This window comes from Ornithodoros turicata, unplaced genomic scaffold (genome assembly GCF_037126465.1).
Source record: "Ornithodoros turicata isolate Travis unplaced genomic scaffold, ASM3712646v1 ctg00001211.1, whole genome shotgun sequence".
NCBI lineage: Eukaryota > Metazoa > Arthropoda > Arachnida > Ixodida > Argasidae > Ornithodoros > Ornithodoros turicata.
In genome coordinates, this window is record NW_026999504.1 from 1 (window position 1) to 23,039 (window position 23,039).

General features: G+C 44.0%; 2 long non-coding RNA genes across 2 annotated transcripts; both read right to left on the reverse strand.

Moving 5' to 3' along the window:
- Positions 1–1,293: 1,293 nt before the first annotated feature.
- On the reverse strand, positions 1,294–8,745 carry LOC135376671 (uncharacterized). Its single transcript, XR_010417796.1, has 3 exons — positions 8,688–8,745; positions 2,015–2,148; positions 1,294–1,593 (listed from the first exon to the last, which is right to left on the reverse strand). It is a non-coding gene; the product is annotated as an uncharacterized LOC135376671 (long non-coding RNA).
- An 18-nt stretch (positions 8,746–8,763) lies between these two features.
- LOC135376672 (uncharacterized) lies at positions 8,764–15,511 on the reverse strand. Its single transcript, XR_010417797.1, has 3 exons — positions 15,466–15,511; positions 8,889–9,031; positions 8,764–8,826 (listed from the first exon to the last, which is right to left on the reverse strand). It is a non-coding gene; the product is annotated as an uncharacterized LOC135376672 (long non-coding RNA).
- Positions 15,512–23,039: the final 7,528 nt, after the last annotated feature.

A 23,039-nucleotide genomic window follows, 5' to 3' on the forward strand; every position in this document is an offset into this window, starting at 1 on the left:
TTTAATTCGCTTTTCACTCACGTCCACTTATTTTCTTGCTTTCTCTCCGGTTCTTTTGTGGCATTTTATGCCACAGAATGTGATATTCAATCAATTACAGTATTTTATTCAGGAAGTAAGAACCGCTGCCATTGAAATGAAGCTGAACCATAGTGCGCCCACAGGGAGTAAGATGCAAAGCGTTCGAATTGTTGGACATAAACGAAAACTAAGCATGTTGCACTCCTCCGCAAGCAACTCAAGGTCGAACTCAACTGCTCACACGCGCTGCACCTATGTATGTAGTGCTATTTTCTGTGCGAAGTAACTTGGAAGTGACTCCGTAACTGCGAGTTACATTTCAGGCTGAAGAACTTTGTTATTAACTTTGGTACATTTTTCACACAGTAACTTAACTTGTAAAGAGTTCTTTGTGATGGGTAACGTCTCAATCTATGCTTATGGCCCTGACTGCGGCGAGGACGGCAGCTTCCTCAGGTTGCCAAACAGTAGGGATTGTACTGGAATTGAACCTACCTTTATACATCACAGCCCTCAGCATTTTTACAGTGTGTCAAATTAGTTGTAAAAAAGAAAAACGCTTCAAAGGATTCTTGTAGATGTAAACAAAACCAAAAGGTGGCTACATATAGATGTTCAATTCTCAGCTTCCATTCCAGCACCTTTCAGATACATTGAAGGGATCGCTAGTTTCAAAAGGACGTGACCGATGTCAGTACAACAGAGTTTTGCCACCGCTTTAGGGCCATTACTGCATTTTTCCATGTTTAATCAGAGCTTTAGGCATCTACGCCAGCATAGGCATTGACAGGCACAATCAGATCAATACAGGAGGTTCCCCAGCACTCAGTTCATGTTCCTGTGTTGAAAAGGCACTATTGGAACCACTGGACAAAAATAGGCGTTTGGCTAGAAATCCAGGGTCTAAAGGGTCTAATCATAACGCGGTGAATGACGAGATGCATGAAGTAGGGCACGCAGACGGCAAATTAATCAGTAGAGGCCCTAGAATTAACCAGCCAGACATATCTCTGGGCGTCCCTAGTTGCCGCAGCGAAAACGCCGGCAGCATGTCTTGCACGGGTAATTGATGGGCCCTTATCCGCACTGACGCCACGTCTTCCCCACATGTTTCACTTGGTACTAGAACACTGTACTGGCACAGGCTCACCCCTGCAAAGCATTACTTTTTCGGGCATGGGCTGGGCTCGGGTTTGACATTATTGGTCGGACCCATACATTACCGGGCCTAGTTGAGCTCAAGCAAGTGGTTCTCCACTATTAGTAAGACAAGGTCAACTTTTACAGCCCACTACACTGGGCCAGGCCGAGGTAACCTTTAATTTTGTGAGCTAGAGCCGGGCTTGGGCCATGCTAGGTATGTAGCCGTCAGGCCGGGAGAGTAAATCACTGGTTGGAAAGCCGGGCTCGATCCTGTCATGGTCCTAAGAATGTGGCCCTGCCCGGCCAAGAGTACTGATGTCAGAGCTGTCGTCAGCATAGAAACCTATGGTCTGTTTTTCCTGCTGCTCTTCTCGGCTGCATCATAGAGGAAGCAGGGAAGTTCCAGTGCAGATATTGCGCCGATGTTTTCTTCAGAGCAGCATGCATGGAACCATACATACATACATCAGCTCGTTGCATGTGAATGTTGAAAGCTGCTTCTATGAGCTTTAGAGCTAGCTGTGACCAGAACAGCATTTCTCGGAGTGTGCAGTAAATACCCCTAATTCATGGCTCAAGTGCTTTACGAAGTGACATCAATACCGTTACAGCAAAGCAAAGCAGCGGCTCTGATGTATCAGCGCCCAAATGTCACCATTGTCTGCTGTCGCCATGTCGGGAATCGTACTTGCACCCATTCCACGACCGAACTCGAGGATCGCCTACCCACTTGGTCACATGATACAACTCTGTCATGTGACCAACGCCTACTTGAGAGTTTGTTTTGGAACACGGCCGGAATGTGCCATCGAGGCTGGTTGCAGGCATGTAATACCCCAGGCCAACTAACCATTATCCAGTGCCCGCCATTCGGAGTGTACAGGAAGCTCTTCAGTTTTCTCAGGTTGTTGTTCTTCTTCCTCCTCCTTGTAGATGACTGATGCATTTGTCTGAAGATGGGAACCTGGAGGCCAAAGGTCCTTCCTGCAACATAAAGTGCAGTGAAAACAAAGATCGACAAAGTGTGCGTGGAAGATAGATTTCACTCATAAAATGTACTTGGATGATCTGCGTATAACAGCAAACAGGCTGCAACCCATCAATCTGTTCAGCCCTCAAGAAGGACTTTCATTGGCACAGCAATTCATTAGTACAGCATTTTTTAGAACCATAGAACTTTGCAACTAACAGTCCCCTTAAACTAGGTCACTGTGAGCAACAAGTACACATTCCCACTGAATTTTGGAACAAAAGTTCAAGGACCTTTTAAAGGGGCACTAAACCGATATAGGAGCAATGATGTATCAGTAGGAATATGTCCATTTAACTCTGAAACATATTTTCTTAAATTATGAAGGTCGACAACGACGTAGTAGCACAGAACGCTTTGCGCACTATTTCTTGAACTTGCTCCGCCCTTCAAGTTCTCACAACACTAGGAGCGACGTTATTGTGACGTTTCGTGGGGGCCACCACTTATGTTACTGCATTTTACCGTGTATACCGTGAGCGACATTTCCCCAGAAGCGGAAAAAAAACGTCGTAGCTTTCTGCTGTTACGTGAGCGCTCAGCATCGTGTCTTCACGTACACTGCTGACCATGGGGAATATCCTGCGCCACAACCACGCTGACGGCGGAGTCTGCTAAATGCGCAATACGCCACTCCCGGTAGTCTGCACAGTGCGAATGCTCAGCACAACACGGGATGGAACTTTGGCTCTGTAAGCAATATTTTCATTTTTTCTTTCGCTAGAATCTTCCGCGAGTATGTCGCTCGTGTGAATACACTGTTTGAATAAGTGTTTTTTTTTTTTCAGAACCGCTACACTCACGAGGAATGTCCTTCCACACCGTATTATTTGTACATCTTTTCTCTAATAGACATGAGATTTCTTTATAAGCCACACTTATTCTTTGAAGTGAAACCCCAACAATGGGACAGCAAACAGGTTCTCCCCCACGGCTGACCTTGTGGGAATCCAAGATTGGTTGACGACGCAAAACGCCACTCGGAGATGAGTCTGCCCCGTTTGCTGTAGCCGAGTGACGTGTGCTGACGCATTCGATGGAGGGAGAGTTGAGCTGATTTCGCTCTTTGATCCGCTTTTTAGATAGTTAAAGCGCTTGAGCTACGTAAAGTCTTCCACATATTTAGGTATAGTGAAACCCCTGCTTTCACTCTGTGTAGTGTTTTAGACACAGCAAGATCATCAGATTAGTGCCCGTTGTTTTGACTAGCATGTAAAACACAGTTTATAGCCAGGGTTTCAATATTTTGCAAAAATACAAATATCACATGAGAGAACAATGGGACTGCACAATAGTGGTCAGTACACAGATGTGGCTGACAACTAGGACAGAAAGAAAATGAGATTAATATAATAGAGGGTGCCATCCATTTGTTGCAGCTGATTCCAATTGCAATAAAGAATGCTAACTTCTGTGGTTTTGAAGCTACAGTTCTGACTCCGGAACAGTGTAATTTGCACAAGCAACTCTACGAGAGAAAGGAAAAGATGCGAAACCGAGGGTTTTCAAGGATGGTAAAAGAAGTGCAGAGTTTTCCAGACCTCGAAAATGGCGTTTTCAAATTCCAGGTGATTCGAGGGTTTCATGGACCAGTGAGAACCATGACACATGCATTTCTTACAGGCAGGGGGACAACACGACACATTTTATTAAATGACTAAATGATACCTTGGAAAAATCTACATACATCATCATTCCCTACATAAAGGGCGTTTCAGAACCGATACCGCAGGCACTAGCTCAAGCAAACATAAAAACTGCTTTTAAACCTCAACCCACACTGAAGAATCTGCCCAGCCATCCAACAGATAAGACAACACCAAACGATCAACATGGGTTCGTCTACAAGACATCGTGGCAAGAACGACCGGCGATGTACATCAGGGAAACCGGGAGAAATACAAAAACCAGAATGAAAAAACACGAAACAGATGTTTGACAAGGCTGCAGAGAAGCAAACTGAACTATGTGAACATGCGGTAAAACTGGTCACAGATTACATCATGATAACCCAGAATTTCAGCTTGTGAGGGTCGTTGAGGGGTGAGGAAATAATTGGAATCTTGGCACACGAAGATAATTAAAGAAGCTATCAACAGGCATCCGGGCCCCCTACCAAAATGCTACACACCTTCGATATATAAAAAGGACCTGCAGCTTGTGGTACGTTATTCTGATGATGAAACGTCAAACTTTTTTCGTTATTGTATTGTTGTTTGCTGGTGTATACACCGATTGAAAAAGTGCCAATTCACCCACCAATATGGGCAGTGGAGATTGCTAAATGCCGTACATTCAGCACAGCTGTTCCACATCTTATGTCAAACTAAAAGGGGAGAAGTGCTTTTTTTTTTATTTTGTACCCGAAAATCTACTCTGCGGCTATCTAAATCACGGCTCCTGAAATAAAATCAAGTTTTCACCTCACGATTTTCAAAAGCCATGAACTCATAGTAACTCTTGAGTCATAACTAAATGTAACTCTTTATAGGACCACTCTCGGAAGAGTCCAAGAATACAAATATCTAGGCGTCATTTTTTGTAGCAACCTCAGGTGGAAGAACCACATTAGATATACGGTTGGGAAAGCAAGTCGCATGTTAAGAGGGCATACCAGCTCTCCGTCCCAATGTATTTCCTATGGAACAGTTTTTATGCTTTTTCTCGGTAACCACCGCACAGATTTTGACGCGGGTGGTTTCATCATAAAGAGGAAGACGAGATGAAGATATTTACGCTACAGGATTTCTCATACATGTCGTATGTATTTTACGGCGACGTCACGCACGAAAGGCACTCGAAGTCTGAATGCTAAGAAGGAAATTTCGCCATAGTATAAAATACAGATATTGTATTAACAGCCATATAAAACTTCAGTTCAAACTTGTTTAGAGTATGCATCTGCTCCAAACGAAGCAATAAAAAAATCAAACGACCGCTGCCGTTTCGATCAAACGGTGTTCGATCAAATGACTTTCGACCAAATGTCCCGCGTTCGATCAAATGGCTTTCGTTCTTGCGAAGACGATTTCTCCGGGGAACATTTTTCCCTGGGGACGGTTCTGCCTGGGGACATTTTTTTTCGGGGAAGAAATCTGGCATCTCGGGCGAGCTCTGATTATATGAAACGACTTCTCCGTGATCATTCCATCATTTGGCAACTAGCGCTCATATTCATCTCTGGAAACCCAAATTTTGTAATTGCATCTGTGTTGCCCTTCAAGAATAGTGATTTTCCTAAAATACGCATAAATTTGGCTCACATGGTGTCCAGTTCTTCAGCTTTTCCACGACCGAATTTCACGTTTTCAAGTTTAGATTGAATTAACTGAGACCTCAGCATTCAACACAACGAAATCTGGAGTAAAAAGTTTACGCTTCAGATATTCTTCTAAAAAAAAAAAATGCATATATTATCCAGTTTCACATAATAAGGAGGACGAACTGTACTTTTTTGCCAGACTCAAACAAGAACATGTTATGTTGTCAGGTGACCATAGTTATTATTTTCCTCCAATGTGTCCTTTTATTTTTTGTCAGATCGTTCCTCTTGGCGTTCAGGGAATATCGCGACTCCCGCTTCGAGGCCTTGCCGCTCGACCTTCCCATATCTTTTTGGTTGGTTTCCGTGTGTCGACCCGAAGCCTTTATCGCCCTTCACCTCCTTTGCACGGTTTTGCAACCTGGTACACCAGAAGAAAAGGGGTCCCCTGTCACTGGGGTTGTTGACTGACATCATTTTTCTGAGCGGGTGTAAGGTAAAAGAAAGAGAATGGAGAACATGGAGGAAAGGAGCCTTTGAAACATGTTACTGAAGTTTTCGGGTTATAATAAGAAGTCTGTTCTACGACGGAAATTTTGAAAAGTCTTTTGCACCAACGCCTTGTAAATGAATTCAGATATTTCATAATGCTTACTTACCAGAAATATACATATCAAAATGTCATTTTTGCATGAATAGTTATTATCAAGGTAAATTGAATGTTGTAAAAACACTTTTGGGACCCCTCATATAGGACCCCGGTTAGCTAATGCTGCCCTTCGAGACGCAGGCGGGTTAACTTTGTTGTGCATTTCTCACACACAAAATATGGACTTTGTCGCAGGCAATGCTATGTACCTTGTAACTTGAATAAGCTCCCCTTCGACAGTTTTTCTTTGGAATCGAAGTACAAACTAAAAAAAGCGCTACGGCAACTTTATCATAGGATGTAGTACCTTTATACGTTCATATACTGTCGAACTGTATGCCGCTGGCTGCTTCAGGGTGAGTGCCACAAGCCTTTCGGTTTAGACGGGCCTGTTTTATTATATTTGTAGTTTGCTTTCTTGAGTAAAATTATTATTATTATTATTATTATTATTAAGCGAGTGCAAAAAAAAAGGAATACCGTTTCGAGCACTAGATTCTCCAGACTGGCATTGTAAGCGCTGTGTGTAGGCAATGTTAATAGCCTAATTTATAGCCGCTGGTAGATCCAAATGAGAGCCTCTGAGATACCGGCATCCGTACTATCCGATCACACTTGTACGTCGGCAACTCGGCATACAGTAAGTATGCACTAGTAAAACAATACGAAGAGCAACTAAACATTCCATAATCAGTCAGTACAGGCGGTAGTGACTTGTGAAAACAATAATTGTAGCATAAATATATAAGAACAAAAAAAATTCTCATGTAGCAATAGGAGACAAGCAAAAAGACGTGAATGTCTCGAATCGAACTGCGGACCTTTCGTGGCAAAGTCCGACACTTTACCACTCAACAAACAACGCAGAGGGCGAGGGCCGCCTTAAACTCGCGAGGTCAACCATGCACAATGGGGATTATTTCGGGAGTCGGAGGCGAACGGCGTGATAAGGACGGCGACCGTGGCGCCATCTAGAATCGGGAAAATCGTGAATCGGAGTTGCTCCCCGACTGGTATGCCCTCTTAAGGTTAGTAGTACAGAATTTTAAAAATGTGCCGACCAAGGTCAAGGAGACAATGTATTTTACGCATGTTAGACTGACACCTGAATATGCGCGTATCTTATGGGACACAGATTACTCATCCTGTACAAGCAAACTAGAAAAAAAAAAAAAAAAAATGATGCAGCCAAGTATGTGTGCAATCGGTATTGTATTGCAGATACTGTTACCAAATGAAAACCATGCTGGAATGGCCTTTACTGTCAACATGTAGAACAAACTTTCTTCTAAAATTTTTGTACAGTGTTTATGATTACCAAACCATTTTGACCTTCGAAGTATTTGCAAACCTCAACATACAGGCTGACTAAGATTGATCATGCTCAGAAGATATGTGAATATAATACGTGGACAGACGTTTTTAAATCCTTCAGGTTTCAGTGTAATGTTGGAAGACATGTTTGTCTTGTTGGTACAACACAAGCCACTGTTACTTTGTGTTTCATGCATAAATTCCTTGCATTGTATGCGCATTTTCACACCATCATTTCCAATTATGTTTCGCGCTCTGTATTGCATTTGCATGAGGCAAATGAACGAAACACTGAAAGATATGACCTCAAAATGAGGAGCCAGCGTGGACCCGCCGCGTCAACGACGACGGAGGAAGAGAGTGTGTGTGCATGCAGGCACCCTAGCAACATTCGTTGCTGCTATCTATCTATCCATCCACAGAAGGAAACAGAGTTAGTGCAAAATTAGCCTCCCCATTGTTGACATGAACTGCAACAACCTGGGATGGGTTCATTGGGTAGTGAAGGTGCTAAACCAACTGAAATTCTTCACAGGATGAAAGCACAGTAGGGTGACTCGTGTGTCTTTGCAGCAGATGAAACCTAGTTGCACTATCATCAACAGCAAAAAGATGTAGCAAACCCCAAGAATTTCACAGCCAACCATCAGCAGCAAAAGTCATGCTCACTATCACCTTGGTTGGAAATGAGTTGTTGAAATTGATCAAGTGCACGAGAGAGAGAGAGAAGATAATGAATGGGGCGCTAGGGGCGATACTCTACCCAGTTGCTGGTGGTGATGAGGGTAATGAAATAATGAACCCTTTCACAATTTGTGTCCAGCGTTGGTGGGCTGGATTCGGCCAGGGACTGAGCAATTTCGATAGAGAGAAGGAGCCAAAGTCCAGCTGACTAAGAGACCCGGAGAGTGCGGTCTGGCAAGGTTGGTAGATCTCTAACGGCACTGCAGTGACAGCTCCTTCAGTGTGTCTTCACACTTGCAGATATGAAGGAAAAATCTAGCCCTGAACTCACTCAACTTGCTCTTTTATTTCACCACGAAGATTGATCGTAATGCAATGACCATACTTCTACTGAGACATCTTGATGACAAAGCACACGCTAAGGGGTAACTGTGCCGACATAACCTCAGACAACACAGCCAGTGGTGGGATTCAAACCTGCCACCTCTCTGTGTCCAGGTGGACCTTGGCTACCACCAATGAGAAGATGCTTTTATGCGATCGACCATATTGCTGGTGCTAATAGAGTTACAATAAAAGCTTGCCCCTCTGGAAGCTCCACTGGAGTGAGGGAGAGGCTGCCATCTGGATCCAGGCTCTGCCCCAGCAGCTCCAGTGATGTTTGATTTCATTCAGAGTGACCGTATGCAGGGCGTTTACATTGTCTTCGATCCGTGACTTGAGCTGCGACACAGAGAGGATTAATAGCTCTAGAATTAATGACCACCCCGGGGTGTTATCATTACCCTGGGAAAGTGGATGCTGAAGATCTTGCGCTTACGATTCAGTGCCTTGCACTGCTCTGTGAGCTTTTGTTTCAATGCAGCCTGGCTCTTTGTCAGGGCCTTGTTTTTGCGAAGGATCTGCTTGTGTTTCCTTTTCAGTGTGCCTGGAATACAAGATGTGCTACAATTAAGGATACGCATCGACCATCCTTTACAACATGCTCGCAAAATTACAAGAACACTCAGTATACATACGGTCACTTATTTATTATTATTATTCGGGACGCCAGCCAGTAAGCAGCATAGCGAGGATAGCCAGAAAAATGTTATGGGGAGAGTTCTATGGGAACTTTACATGGGGGGTTCTAATAATAATAGTTAATTTATCACTTCCGCAAATGGGAGGAGGGAACAAAAAAGGACTTGACAGAGGCCCCAACTCCCAGCAGCAGCGTACAAACATCAGTCACAGGCTCTTGACATCAAAAAAAATATAAATCCACTAGAGAAGCCATGAGCATAATCAGTTCTAGACAAAGGAGATTTTTGCGATTTTACAACACACAGATAAATTATGGGCGTAGTACAATGTGGAAACACTCATTGCATGCATAGGTTGCATACCACATGTAATATACTATATAATGTGACTCTTTAGCGATGTTGTCACTCGTATAAAATCGCTTCTAACTGGCGCAGAGGAGAAAAACACGACTGCTCTCTTAGGAAGACAGACGAACACTACTTTATTGTACAACAGACGGAAATAGAAGTGTGTACATTGGGAGATATCACCAAGTCCAATTCGGTTAAAGTCACGTTCCAGGCCCCAACCTGCCACGTATTCGGTTACATATGCGGTCTTCTGTTTATGTCTGGCCCTTAAGGGGTCGTCTAACAAGTGTCGTTTGATTCGTTCGTTGTTTCGTTTTTGTATCACCACAAGCAGAAAAAAGAAGAAAAGAAAAAGAGAGGTAAAGGTATTCACACCAGTTTCACTATCTGAAATGTCCTGCCAGAGGTAAACAAATGGGGGGAGGGGTAAACCAATTGGGAACGACATCTAGGTTACCATGTGTTGCATTAGAGATATGATACACAAAACAGTGTAGGCCACAGGTAGAAAAATGGAGTGCAAACCCAATGTTGAGGCAGCAACTTTCACCCAGCGAGGTTTTTCGCACATTTTCAAAAATGTATTCCTTGTAACCGTGTCCCACTAAGCTCTTCTTTGACTAGAAATCCTTCCGCTCATTCAAAACGTCAATCTACAAATCCTTCAATTTATAAAAGACTTTCGAGAAATCTTGGCAATATACGCGCCGAGAGCTGCACAGCTGTACAGAGACTACATTAGACTGCGTAAACAACACATCGAAGAAGGCCTTAATTAAAAATTTCTCAAGGTCCATATCGGAGCTTGCACTTGATGAAGCTAATTCCAGTTGTTTCGCAGAACATGAAAGAACTGATGTTCTGAGGCTGGAACAACATCGAAGAGACAAATACATACAAAGCCTCAATTTGCCTAAGAAATTGACGATGAAAGATGGAAGTCACTGAAAAGGTTAGCCAGCTGTAGGAGTCGAACCCACATCTTCTGGATTGCCGGTCGAGGGCTCTACCAATTGAGCTAAGCTAACACGCCTTCTCAGCGACTTCCGGGGTGCGTCATCTGAAGGGACAAACCAGCCACTCTCTCTCACTCATCCTCCTTTCACTTACATTTTTGCTCACTCATACACACATTCATACGACGGGATTGACGCAGGCGGCAACTGCTGAACATGAAAGAACTGATGTTCTGAGGCTGGAACAACATAGAAGGGACATAAAATGAGGCTTTGTATGTATTTGTTCCTTCTATGTTGTTCTAGCCTCAGAACATCAGTTCTTTCATGTTCAACAGTTGCTGCCTGCATCGATCCCGTCGTATGAATGTGTGTATGAGTGAGCAAAAATGTAAAAGTGAAAGGAGATGAGTGAGAGAGAGTGGCTGGTTTGTCCCTTCAGATGACGCACCCCGGAAGTCGCTGAGAAGGCGTGTTAGCTTGTGGGGGGCGCTGATAACCCGGCAACTTCCGCGCGATAGCGCAAGAGATAAAAGAGCGAGCGCTCGGGAAAAGAGTGATATTCGTGCGGCAGGCACGCTGGCAGACGGTCACAGAAGCGAGGAGCGACGAAGCGGGCAGACGGCCAGCAGCTGTGATGTAAGGCAATAAACCTTGTTTCTTTTGTTGAACTGCTGTGTCAGTGTTCTTCGGGTTACGGCGGGGTCGAATACGGAACCACCCCGGGTTTGTGGGCAGAGGTTCCCACAAGCTTAGCTCAATTTGTAGAGCCCTGGACCGGCAATCCAGAAGATGTGGGTTCGAGTCCTACAGCTGGCTAACCTTTTGAGTGACTTTCACCTTTCATCGTTTCGTAGCATTTCTGCACCTTCGTGGGACATAGCAGAACTTTCAGACAGGTGGCTTCACAAAGGGCTTTTCATGAAAGATGGAACTCACTGAAAAGGTTAGCAATCTGTAGGACTCGAACCCACATCTTCTGGATTACCGTTCCGTTAATGTTGTTCCAGCCTCAGAACATCAGTTCTCTCTTGGGCTTTTCATGTTGGTGTAATCAGACTGACAAACTCAAAATTTATGCCACGGGTAGTCCTTCCATTTGGAATAGACTATATGCAAAACGCGGCGCCCTCTTGTAGCGCGCGTGAAAACCTCTGGAATTCCGCCATGTCTGAGGCTCCCTCCCCGAGTCACACACACTACTCACCTCCAGCTGTTCTATCGCGTGTCTTGCCTCGCATATGTGCTGTTTCAGTATGTTATTCGCATGGCGAGACGAAGGATTCAAAAGGGAATGCAAGCAAGGTAAAAGTAATTCTGGATTACTACTTGTTGCATTGGAGCGTGGTCATTTCGATTGTGGTCAAGAGAATTACATTAGCCCAGTGCAAAGCTGCTCTTTAATGCCACCCTATGACATATTTAGACAGTTCAGTACAGTCCATTTAAGGACTATTTAGTGCACTGTATACGCATAAACATTGGTACAAAATAAAAACTTAGTACGACTGCAGCAAGTATCGATGTTTCTGGACACTATATCAATGACTTATCGATGGTTTTGCATCACGCGTTCCCTTGGTAGTTTTCGCTCTGGCTTATCCTTGAATGAGAAACTGATGGCACAGCAAATTCATAGCGTCTTCCATCGGCACGTTTGGGACAAAATCAGTCTATTTGAAGTGCTGTGAACACACCTTTGCTATGTCAGCATCGAACTTATCTTTCTATTGACAGTTAGCAGTCATTTCTATCTCAGGGAAGCTGTTGAAGGTGACTGTAAGGCGATCATGAAATGTCCTCGCACAAAATGATTGAAACAGTCAGAGTGCACCGACTGAGGAGCACATTTAAGGAGGACTATCAGTCTGGTAAACAGTCACATGAAATGCAGTGCAACCAAACGTGACAATTATGTGGGAGATGCTCAGATAACGAAGACTCGGATTCACCGAGCTGAGAAAGGCCACATTTTATACCAGTACGTAACGGTGTGTATCACAGCAGGTTTCATAGCAACAACTGCAATCGCACTAAAGTTTTATTTCGTGCCAAATGTTTTTGCTGTATCAAGTGCACTAACAAGTTCTCAAATGAGCTGTACTAAGCTCCTTCTGGGATGGGATAACAAAGCATCGTTGCACTAGGTTAACGTAATTTTCTTGCCCAACCTATATTACCGCGCTAAACGCTTTCAATGCAATAAGGAATACAGATATACGAGGCTGTCAATCATGGTTTACATTCCCTTTTGAAACCCGCATCTCATTAATCACACAAATAAGATAGTGAAACTGCATATGTGAGAAGCATGACACGCGAGAGAACTGTTGTATGGCAGTCGTTTGCATTGTACTAGCCGGGTAGGACGCCTCATACGTGGCGGAACTCCGGTAGGTTCCTGGGAGTGCTACAAGATGGCGCTAAGTTTTGCATATGGTCAGTGCCGTGTATGCCAAAGGGAGTCTGGCCATTAGGAGGAGCCTAAAAAAGGCTCGACCTGTCAATCAAATTGAGCGTTCTTCATTGGCTGCTGTTTTCTATGCGGGCCGCCATGACACCAAAATTTTCCCGAAAATGGCAGCCTAGCTTGGAACGGCGAAGCGAGGATTTCATGACCAATTTTTTTCACAAATTACATCAATTTTATTCCCTAAGTGTAGATTCTGTTGCATATACCTTGCAAATCACCTTTAAATTACGCTCCAGTGTCAATGTTTGCCTGAAAATAACATGTTTTGTCGTCCTTGTTAGGCCTTAGTAACGACAGCAATCACAGGCAAATAGTGAGAAAAACGCTACGGATTGCCAAAAATTTGCATTTTATGACAGTTTTATTCATGTACACACCTTTGCCCATTCTCGATTCAATCATATGATATTTTATAGTTAAAATACGTATAATACAGGCAGTCTGTTCCAACTAGCGGTTCTACCGGCCAATCAGTTCTGCTAGCATGCACTTCTGCTTCTGCTACTTCTGCTACCCTGCGTCTTCCCGACATCCCCTCTTCATCCAGATGGCGCCGTTAAAAGTGGACGCAAAATCCATTAGGTTGCTTGGTTGTCAGGGAATATCCTATTCAATCCAATCCAATCCAGTTTCCCGAAAATGTCAGCACCCAGTAAATACAGGTAATTTATAGCTTGGATAGCCTGGGATTAATAGCGAACTGTATTTTGTCTCATGATTGGCCAGAGAGCTCAAAAAGTGGGTGGAGCTCCAGGTCCCATTAATGGCTAGACTCCCTTTGGCATACACGGCACTGCATATGGTCAGAGCCATATATTAAAAGGGAGTCTGGCATTAATGGGTCATGCCTATATCTGAAGCTCCACCCACTTTTTCAGCTTTCCGACCAATGAAGTCTTGAAATATGGGGCGCTATCAATCAGCCTATCCTCACTATTTGCCCCCCTATCCAACATGGGCAGCGCCATTTTGGGTGGCAAGTGGAGTGGATGTCATTGAAATGGATACCTCTAGCAATCTGCAAAAGTAGTGGATTGTTGGTGCAAATTTGATAAGCGCCACCTAGGGAGTAAGGCACTCGGGAATTGTCGTCTGCTTCCGTCGTTGTACCGCTGCCGGCAGAACCACCTGCTGGGACACATTCTGTTGTCGGTATGATTTTTAAACAAATCTACATGAATAGTTGGAATATAAGAGCAAGAATGTTTATATCCATGAAATCCAGCTGTTAAATATAAGATTGTACAGCACAGCGCCGTTTTTGTTATGATTTCGTCGTGATCGTCGTGTTCACTAGGCCTAACACCGGCGACAAAACTTATTTTCAGTTAGATATCGACGGATGAGCATAAGTTGAAACTGATTTCCGAGAAATTTATATCAGGGTGTACATTTGCAGCGTAAAATCAGGTTAGTCAGTGAAAATTTTTTGTCACGAAATCCCCGCTTCACTGTGTTTGTTTTCGTCGCCATTTTGGGTGGCAGTATGGTGTCATGGCGACCCCCTTGGTAAAAAGCGAACCAATCAGAGGAGCGAAACTGTGATTGACAGGTTGAGCCTCTTTTTGTGACTCCTCCCAATGGCCAGACTCCCTTTTAATATACGGCTCTGCATATGGTCTATTGTATCAGAATCATCGCAACGAGCATTACTGCAAAAGCGTTACAGATGAATGCACACTTAAAGAGGTTGAGACACTTTCAATGATGTGGTTCATTACATCATGGATGCATTGTACAGCACACCAGAATACGAAGGAAAAAAGAATTATTCTTCTACGGGTCGCACTTAGCGAGATACAAGTCCTTGAACACGCTCCTCTTCAAAGCGCAGACGTCACAGACATTACAGTTGCAGCCATTTTTATTGGGAGCCATAAGCATGTTACTTCTCGGGCGCTGCCTTATTGGTGGCTGTGAGTGCTGTGATGTCACAGCTGCACGAGTTGCGGTATCCGCGGTGTCAATTTTCTCAGTTTCTATTACCCTCTTCATTGTGAAACTTTCAATACAAGTTCAAGTCCATGCAAAACACCGATTGATGTAAAGGTTGCATTTATCTAGGATAACCTGAAACGACCTGTCGCAAGCCCTTTAGGGGGCAATAAACAGGTATAAGAGGCACACTTTTTAAAAATGCATCGTGATATATTGCCAATGGTGAACGCTTTCAGAAAATCGTAGTCGCCAAAAAGTAAATAATGCCTCTAAACTGACCGATTATTATTGCACTCTTTCGCCCTCATGCCCCGCCCTGCGATGTCCTGGGGACAATAGTAACATGTCATTTTGACATCGTGCCTCATCTGCCATTTAGAATGCGGGACGTTTATACAATATTTTTTTTGCAATATCGAAAAGTGAGGTCAATTCCGAACGTATTCCCACTCATCAAATCCAAGACAGCCAGTTCAAGCCGTGCCAAGAACCCTCAATATTCTGTTCACTGTTCATCGTACGACGTTAGATTCATCGCACATTTGTGGTCGACACCCGGACGTTTAGTCGAACAAGGCACGGCTTTCACATATTTTGACGCCACAGGATCACTCACGCAGGTTTTCGAGGAGAGATTCCACTGGTGGTTTCTTTCTGCTAATGTGGACATTCTGCCGGCTGATTTCTGAAAAACAAAACAGCTGCGTTAATCATTAACAAAGATTGGAAATTAACATATCTTCAGGAGCAACTGTATAATAGCATTGAGCTTGCAACAGATAGAAAAGAAGTAGAACGCAGTGATTTACCACGCAACACCATTTCTTTCCTCTGCACCGCATCCGTTCCATTCAGTAACACCTCATGACACCACTGGCTTCCAGCCAATGAACAAACCGACATTTTTTTCCCATCTTTGCTGATGTAGAGTTGTCCAACACATGCTTCAACACACCTCTCGCCACGATGCTGCATTCATCAAATGTTAGACAGACACAACACGAAGTCTCAATTGAGACTTCGTGTTGTGTCTGTCTACAGATTTATCATGAGATCTACCTACTTTTTGAAAAATCTACAGATCTACAGAGATTTCTGAAAATCTCATGATTTTTTTGCTCCAACGAATGAGTCAGTCGACCCAGTGTTACGCATCAGTGCACGAAACGACAACGACGAAAAACGTACAGCAGAATGCGGGACTGACTGTGTTATACCGACAATTTTTTAGAATATTTTCCACAGTTAATTTGATGAAAACGAAGGGAAGATACAGCCTCTCGACGACCACAATAACTGGCTTCCTGCACACAAAACGCATGCAGCTTGACCCAAAAGCATGCTTTTGGGTCAAGCTGCTTCGCCTTCGCCGTTGACAAGGATTTGATCCGTCGATCACGAAACTGGCGGAGCTCGCCAGAGGAGAAGGACGTCTACAGCGATTGAACCATTGGCGAGCCTCAACGCTAAATCAGTTTTCTTGGGTGTTTGTGTGTGCGTTACCAGTTGTGTGCGCCTCACAGACTTGACTGGCTTTGAAGTGAAACCACAACGTTTATAATTCACGTCACGCTTTCATTATGCCTGTGGAAATAATATATCGCGCTTTGCGAGAGGGCGTTGCGAGTATGCATAGTATGTGCGTAGTATGCGAGTATGCAGCGAGAGGGCATTGCGGCAGTATGACAGCACGCTCACTGATGTATCCTCTGTTTTATACAGGTACTGATGTCGCTGTGCTGCAACACCTTTCCGGGAGGAAGTCCATTTGCAACTGTGCACATAATTCCAGCTACTAACGCCGACGGTGTGAGCTACGATGTTACGCCAAAGCTACAGTCAACCTTGCTGTGTCCTGATTTTCCACGCCAGAATGTTATCTTCATCTACGCCCCGCACTATCTACTGTGACGTCATCGGAAGACACGTTAAAAGCATCAGAGCTTCCCCAGTCTGACAGCACGCTCACTGATGTATCCTCTGTTTGTTATACAGGTTGGTAAGCGTAACTACCCTTGCTACTCCAGTAATGACTTGTGTTTGATACTGCTGCCGTGCCCTCAAGTTTGCATCGCATTTTATGTCAATATCTCAGAGATGCTCCTCATGTTGTCGGGCGACGTCGAATCTAACCCCGGGCCAACGATTGAGGAACAGCTTTCGCTCCTGATTAGTGGTCAACGGGAGATAACCAAACAATCGAGTCTGTCAATGAAAGTAATAGGAAACTTGAAGCCGTTATCAGTGGATAAGTCAATCTAGTTTAGAAAGTAAGATTGAGAGCCTGGCCAGCAATATAGCTACAATTGAGGCTACCGTAGATATGTTAAGTGGAGGCCAAGCTGTCGTGAGTGAGTGTGTGTCTGACATTGCCAGTTTTAAACACAGAATTTCAACAGAAAGTTGATGACCTTGAACAACCTTATCGGCGTACCAGAAGAGGAAGGCCAATCTGAGGACAACCTAAAAATAAAAGTGCTCAACGAAATTTTCCAAAATAAGCTTAACGTTACGGTTTCCTCAGTTGAACGTATACACCGATTGGGTAGGCGGTCTTCAAGTAAGAGTTTTCGATTTCAGCGAGAAAACTGAGGTGTTGCGTAATGCAAGTAAGCTTAAAAACACGAAGCTGTTCATTACGGAAGACTTCTCTAGCAGAATTAGGGCAACAAGGAAATTGTTATGGGACAGCGCTCGCGATGAAAGGTCACGAGGTGCTAAAGTACGGTCGAGTTATGACAAGTTGTACATAGATGGTGTGTTGTACGTTTGGGACTATGCTTCTGGTCAGCGACGCAAAGCAACCTCTGTAAAGGATGCACCACTGACCAGTACTAATAAAGCTCGACTTAATGGAAAGACTGGTTCTGATAAATTTCGGGTTCTTAATCTAAATGCCAGAAGCATGGTGAACAAAATAGTAGACATAGAAAGTTTGTCTCATGATCCGGATGTGCTCATTGTTAGGGAACTTGGCTTCACAGTGATATTGAAAGTAATGAAATAATTCCACCCAACTATACTGTTGTTCGTAAGGATAGATCCTCTAGATGCGTCGCTGTTGTCCTAAAAAAAAATATTGAGTACATTGTGCTGCCGGTTGATGTCGAAATGGTTTGGGTGAAGCTTGCTTGTAGGTGGCTTTTACAGGCATATCCGTTCTGAATAAGCTTAAGCTGTCTGATTATATAAACACTCACGCTGCCCGCCATCCCTATGTAATCCTTGGTGGTGACTTTAACTTGCCCAACATTGACTGGTCTGCTCTCGCTGCGTTGACCAACTCTCGTTCAATTTACTCCAGCTCGTTAAGGAGCCTACGAGAACGCAGGGCACTACCTCGTCAATATTGAATTTCATGTTTGTATCAAACAAGATATTTACTAGAGAAGCGGAATGCAGCATCCTTGAAGGCATATCGGACCACAGGATGGTACTGTTAGAATTTGGGACCCTTCACCAAAAACGACTTTTCTAGGGCAGACGACAATAGTGTAATTGATGAGCTTTCCAACTTCTTTGATACCTTCAGTGCCCTAGCAATTTCATCTGTGTCAGTCAACTCCCTGTGGGACCTCTTTAAACTTTCTGGATTTCGCTAAAGCATTCGACAGAGTCTCTCACAGGAAATTATTATTAAAATTGAAGGAAATTGTAAGCGATGAACTCTTTACCTGGCTTTCCAACTACCTTGACAATAGAAAACAATTTGTCCATGCGAATAACGCCGACTCGTCCTTCGTACACATCCGGTGTTCCCCAGGGTTCGGTCCTGGGTCCTTTGTTGTTTTTAATTTTTATAAATGATGTTGGTATGGGTATCCATGTTAAAATGAACTTTTTTGCCGATGACTGTGTATTGCATAAGGAGATTAATAGCGGTGATGACTGTGCATGTTTAAATAATTGTTTGCAGAAAATGGTGTGAGACATGGCAGCTACCTCTTAACATAAATAAGTGTGTGGTCATGAGTGTCACTCGCAAAAGGAAACCGCTCAGTGAATCTCTCAAGGGTCTCCGAATACAAATACCTGGGCGTTTTTCTTACATCAGACCTGCGCTGGAATAAGCACATCCAATACATAACAAAGAAGGCTAACAAGAAATTATGGTTCTTAAAACGTCATTTTCGTGAATGCACAGCTCATACTAAGTTAACGGCATTCAAAACATTAGTTTGTCCTATTCTGGAATATAGTGATATTGTTTGGGACCCGTACACCATTGCGAATATTCGACTACTTGAATCCGTTCAAAGGAGAGCTTTATTTTTAAGTCGTACCATCGTCTCACTTCAGTTACTCCTCTTTACGCACGGAGTGGCCGCTGGAAGAGCGTAGAAAGACCCATAGGCTCCAGTTTCTTTTTCATGTACTCAATGGTCAATATCGAATCAATCATCAGGACTATATCACTCCACACGCACCCAGATCAACACGGCTAAGCCTCAAACCATTCCAGTGCAGGACTGACTGCTTTAAATATTCCTTCTTTCCTCGAACCATCGAAGAATGGAATTCTTTGTCATCTGCTCAGGTCTCACACCGCTCTGTCACGGCATTTGTGAAAGGCTTAAACGCAGTTACATGATGTGACATATGTGTCTTGTTGTAAATTATTTTGGACTTTCTGTGCCCCTCCTACTTGGACCCTTTCAGGGTTTGTAGTATTTTATAAATAAATAAAATTTATTGTTTTTGTTGTCCATGAATTGCGATCCTCGCTCACCATTGTGATAGTGGAACGAGTGAGAGAATTGTTCCTACTACACGCGATTCTTGCGTTAGTTGCCACAGCTCATGTGAATATACACATGTCAAAATATTAAAATCAACGTGCAGTGGCACTTTTTTCTATTGTTGCTGAGTTGAACACGCGACATCGCAAACCGAAAGTTTCAACGCGCAATGCCGCCGCAGCAATAAATTCCGACTGTGGTCTTCAGCAGTGGAACGAAATAAACCCTTGAATTTAGAGACGCAGGCAGACATTCCAGATTTGAAGACAAAACGTTCAAGAAGCTGAGTTTTGAGTGGCTACAGATTTTTAGCTCTATCTACAGATTTTTCGGACTCGGATCTACAGATATAAGTTTGTTTTACGTGTGGCAACACCAGGCCCCCACAGCTCCCCCTCTTCGCGGCTCTAAAAAAATGTTTGCACGTCATAAACACGTGGTATAACTCCGTCAGGCATCATAGTTGATACCCATTGGCCGAAGGACATTGCGCGCTCCGCTATTGGTTGGCAAAGTTTCAAAAGAGCATTCTTTCGCGGGCTGCCTGTCTGGCGGGCAGTTACGAGAAGAGAAGGGAGAGAAGTGGCAGCGGCGTCTCGCGTCTCGACGGTGTCAGTTGACACCACGGTATGATGGTATTGTTCAAAGAGAAGTCCCAGATTTGTTCGTGTGTCAAAGTGACTCAGCGCGTGTTGTGATGTTTCCCGACACAAGTATCCTACGTACGAACAGTCTCTTGAGTTCAGAACTGGAATGCAGTGGTGAGCTCACGCCTGAGGAACACTTGTGAGCGCCGTCGCATTTTCAAATGCAGTCACAACGGAAACAGGATTCGGTGTATGTGCGACAAGCATTGCCCTCTTCGTTGAAACCTTCGCACTGCAACCAACGAAAGGAGATGCTCACCGTGAAATCGCGTGCACTCGTGTGAGCGTCGCTCACTTCTGGGAGTAGAGTGTGTGTTTTTCGAGTTCGAACTTGGTCAACGAACGCAACGATTTGGACTCTGTAGGCACGGTGAATATTTGTGTCAGACTATTGAATCAGTACGATGTTTCAAATAAATGTGTATTTTGTCAAAAATTTGCCTAGTTGTTCTGGAATACGGAATAACAAGCGTCGGGCATGAAAACCAGTAAAAGTAAAAGCCGATGGTAGCCAGTACCGGGCCGAAAGGCGAGCCAAACTGAGAGACTCCTGATTGGCCGAAAGGTAGGCATCATACTTCATTTTCATTGGTTGCATGTCCAGTGTTGCCTGAATTATCTCAAACTATGGGCTCTATGGGGAGCTGTGGGAGCCTGGCAACACTGCCCCAGAATCGCGTCCCCGTGGTTACCATTATGGATAAGCCACTGTTTGAACATTTGCACAGAGCTGTGGACTGCGTGCAGTTAGGTCCGGCTCGTGACCTCGTGACAATTTCACTCGTAATTGCATTATCGATCCACAACATTAGCGCCTGAAGACATCCGTAAACTTACTCAGATTGTTTGTAGTCCGCACAACTCTTGTAACGAAGCAATGGGAGAACAGCCAACACAGCAGCACTGTCACGCAACCACGCACGAAACCGCCAATGCTGCGTTCCAGAACTCACGCGGGTCGCGTACACTTGGCCTTCGGGAGAGGAAAATCAGTTGCGCTGCGCATGCGCTAGAAGTGATGTGTGTCACGTGTCTTTCTTTGCCGCCGCCTTGCAGTCCAGTGTTAAGCATGGTTTTACGTGAGAAAATCAGTGTTTAAGAGGGTCACACTCCAGAATAACGAGTCTTTATGCAATTCTGTGTGGCATTCAGCATATATCTCTCAATTATTCATCAATTTAATTAAGTTAGAGGCGTAAATAACTACGCGTATGAATACTAGGAAAACAACGCTTCAGAGGTTCGGCCGTTCGGCTACTATTGGGGACGAGGCTATTAGAGAAAATTGAGTAACGACGGAGCTGTATGGTGTTGCGTGATGAGCTGCATGAAAAGGATAATCACTGCAAGCTCTAATAAAGCATATGTTTCTTCTGCCAATTTCGTCAGGTATTTTTCAGACGTGTAACGACTTGGTGTGCTAACACGCGCGTGTAACTTATGAAGGAATTCATTGGTGAAGTGACATTGATGCAGTCGTAGCCTGTTTTGGACAGGCAATCGGGTAGCGAAAAATGTCCACGATAGGCAACATATAAAACGTACCGCAAAACTGCTGTGTCGACCATTTGTCACGACGGTAATCACGTACATCACAGTAAACATCATGGAAACGTCTCTTGCTTTCCTCGGCCTACGAAGAACCGCTAATGTTATGTTTGATAAGCGCCGCGAAAAGTGGTTTAGCAAGGTAAAACTGTGCCGGGAACGCCGTCACATGAGGGATGTGTTTAATTAAATCACAGTGAGAGATAGCAAAGGAATGTTACTGGTCATGTAGAAAGCAGATCTCGTTCACCAACATATCAATGGATTGTTTAAATAGTGTTCCTGTCAATGGACAACTGACGTTTTCGCCCCGTCTATACTGAGAAATGTTGGCCCAGAGCTTGGTTTCTGGATGCCACAAAACACTTCTCGCCAATGTGGTGCACTGTGACTCAATGGGGCATTTACAGCTCAGTGTCATTACCACATGAGGCAAGTTGGCTCTCTCAGGTGCTGTCACTGCAGTGCTGTAGAAGATCCAGAGTATATTCTTTGTCATTGCCCACACTACTGAGCTTTCCAAACTGCCATTTTGAGATCTCAATAATCTGAACTCCTGCCCCTCTCTCTAAAATTTCTTGGCCTATAGCTAAATCGAGCCCACGAATGCCTGCTCTCGAAGCTCTTTTGGCAATTTTGGACTCCATGGGACATTATTTCCTTCCTCACACCACAAGCAGCTATGGGGTAGAGTACCGCCCCAGGCAATGAAACTCTCTGTCCATCTCAAAATAAAGTTGATGAACAGCATCTGCAACTTCTGTGGTTTAAACCACTCTTATAACTACATGATACAGACAAAATACAGAAACCGACACTTCCTCAGGTAGGACCTAAGGAAGCGTGGACCTCCATGCGAAACCTTGTACAAATTAAACTTAAACAAAAATCTTCAGTGTCGGTTTCTGTATTTTGTTTATGCGATCTACAGGACTTGACTCCCCTCTTCGTATATCAACCAATGGTATGTGTAACCTAGGAATGCTGGTATGTGGGTGGAGTGACTAGCTAGCCACAGTACCACAAATAGGAACACAAATGGCTGATAAATCTGCTACAGAATCTGGGCCAAGACGATGAGCACTTTGAATCATCACAGTTTTCAATACCATGCAGAGGAAGATAGAGTAGAGTACCCTCAAATTTTGTACTACTTTTTCTGAATTACTCGTAATTATGCAGCAGCTACATAAGCAGCAGTTAAAATGCTACTCAGAAGTGCCAAAACTTCATGCTAGCACTCAATTCTTTTTTCA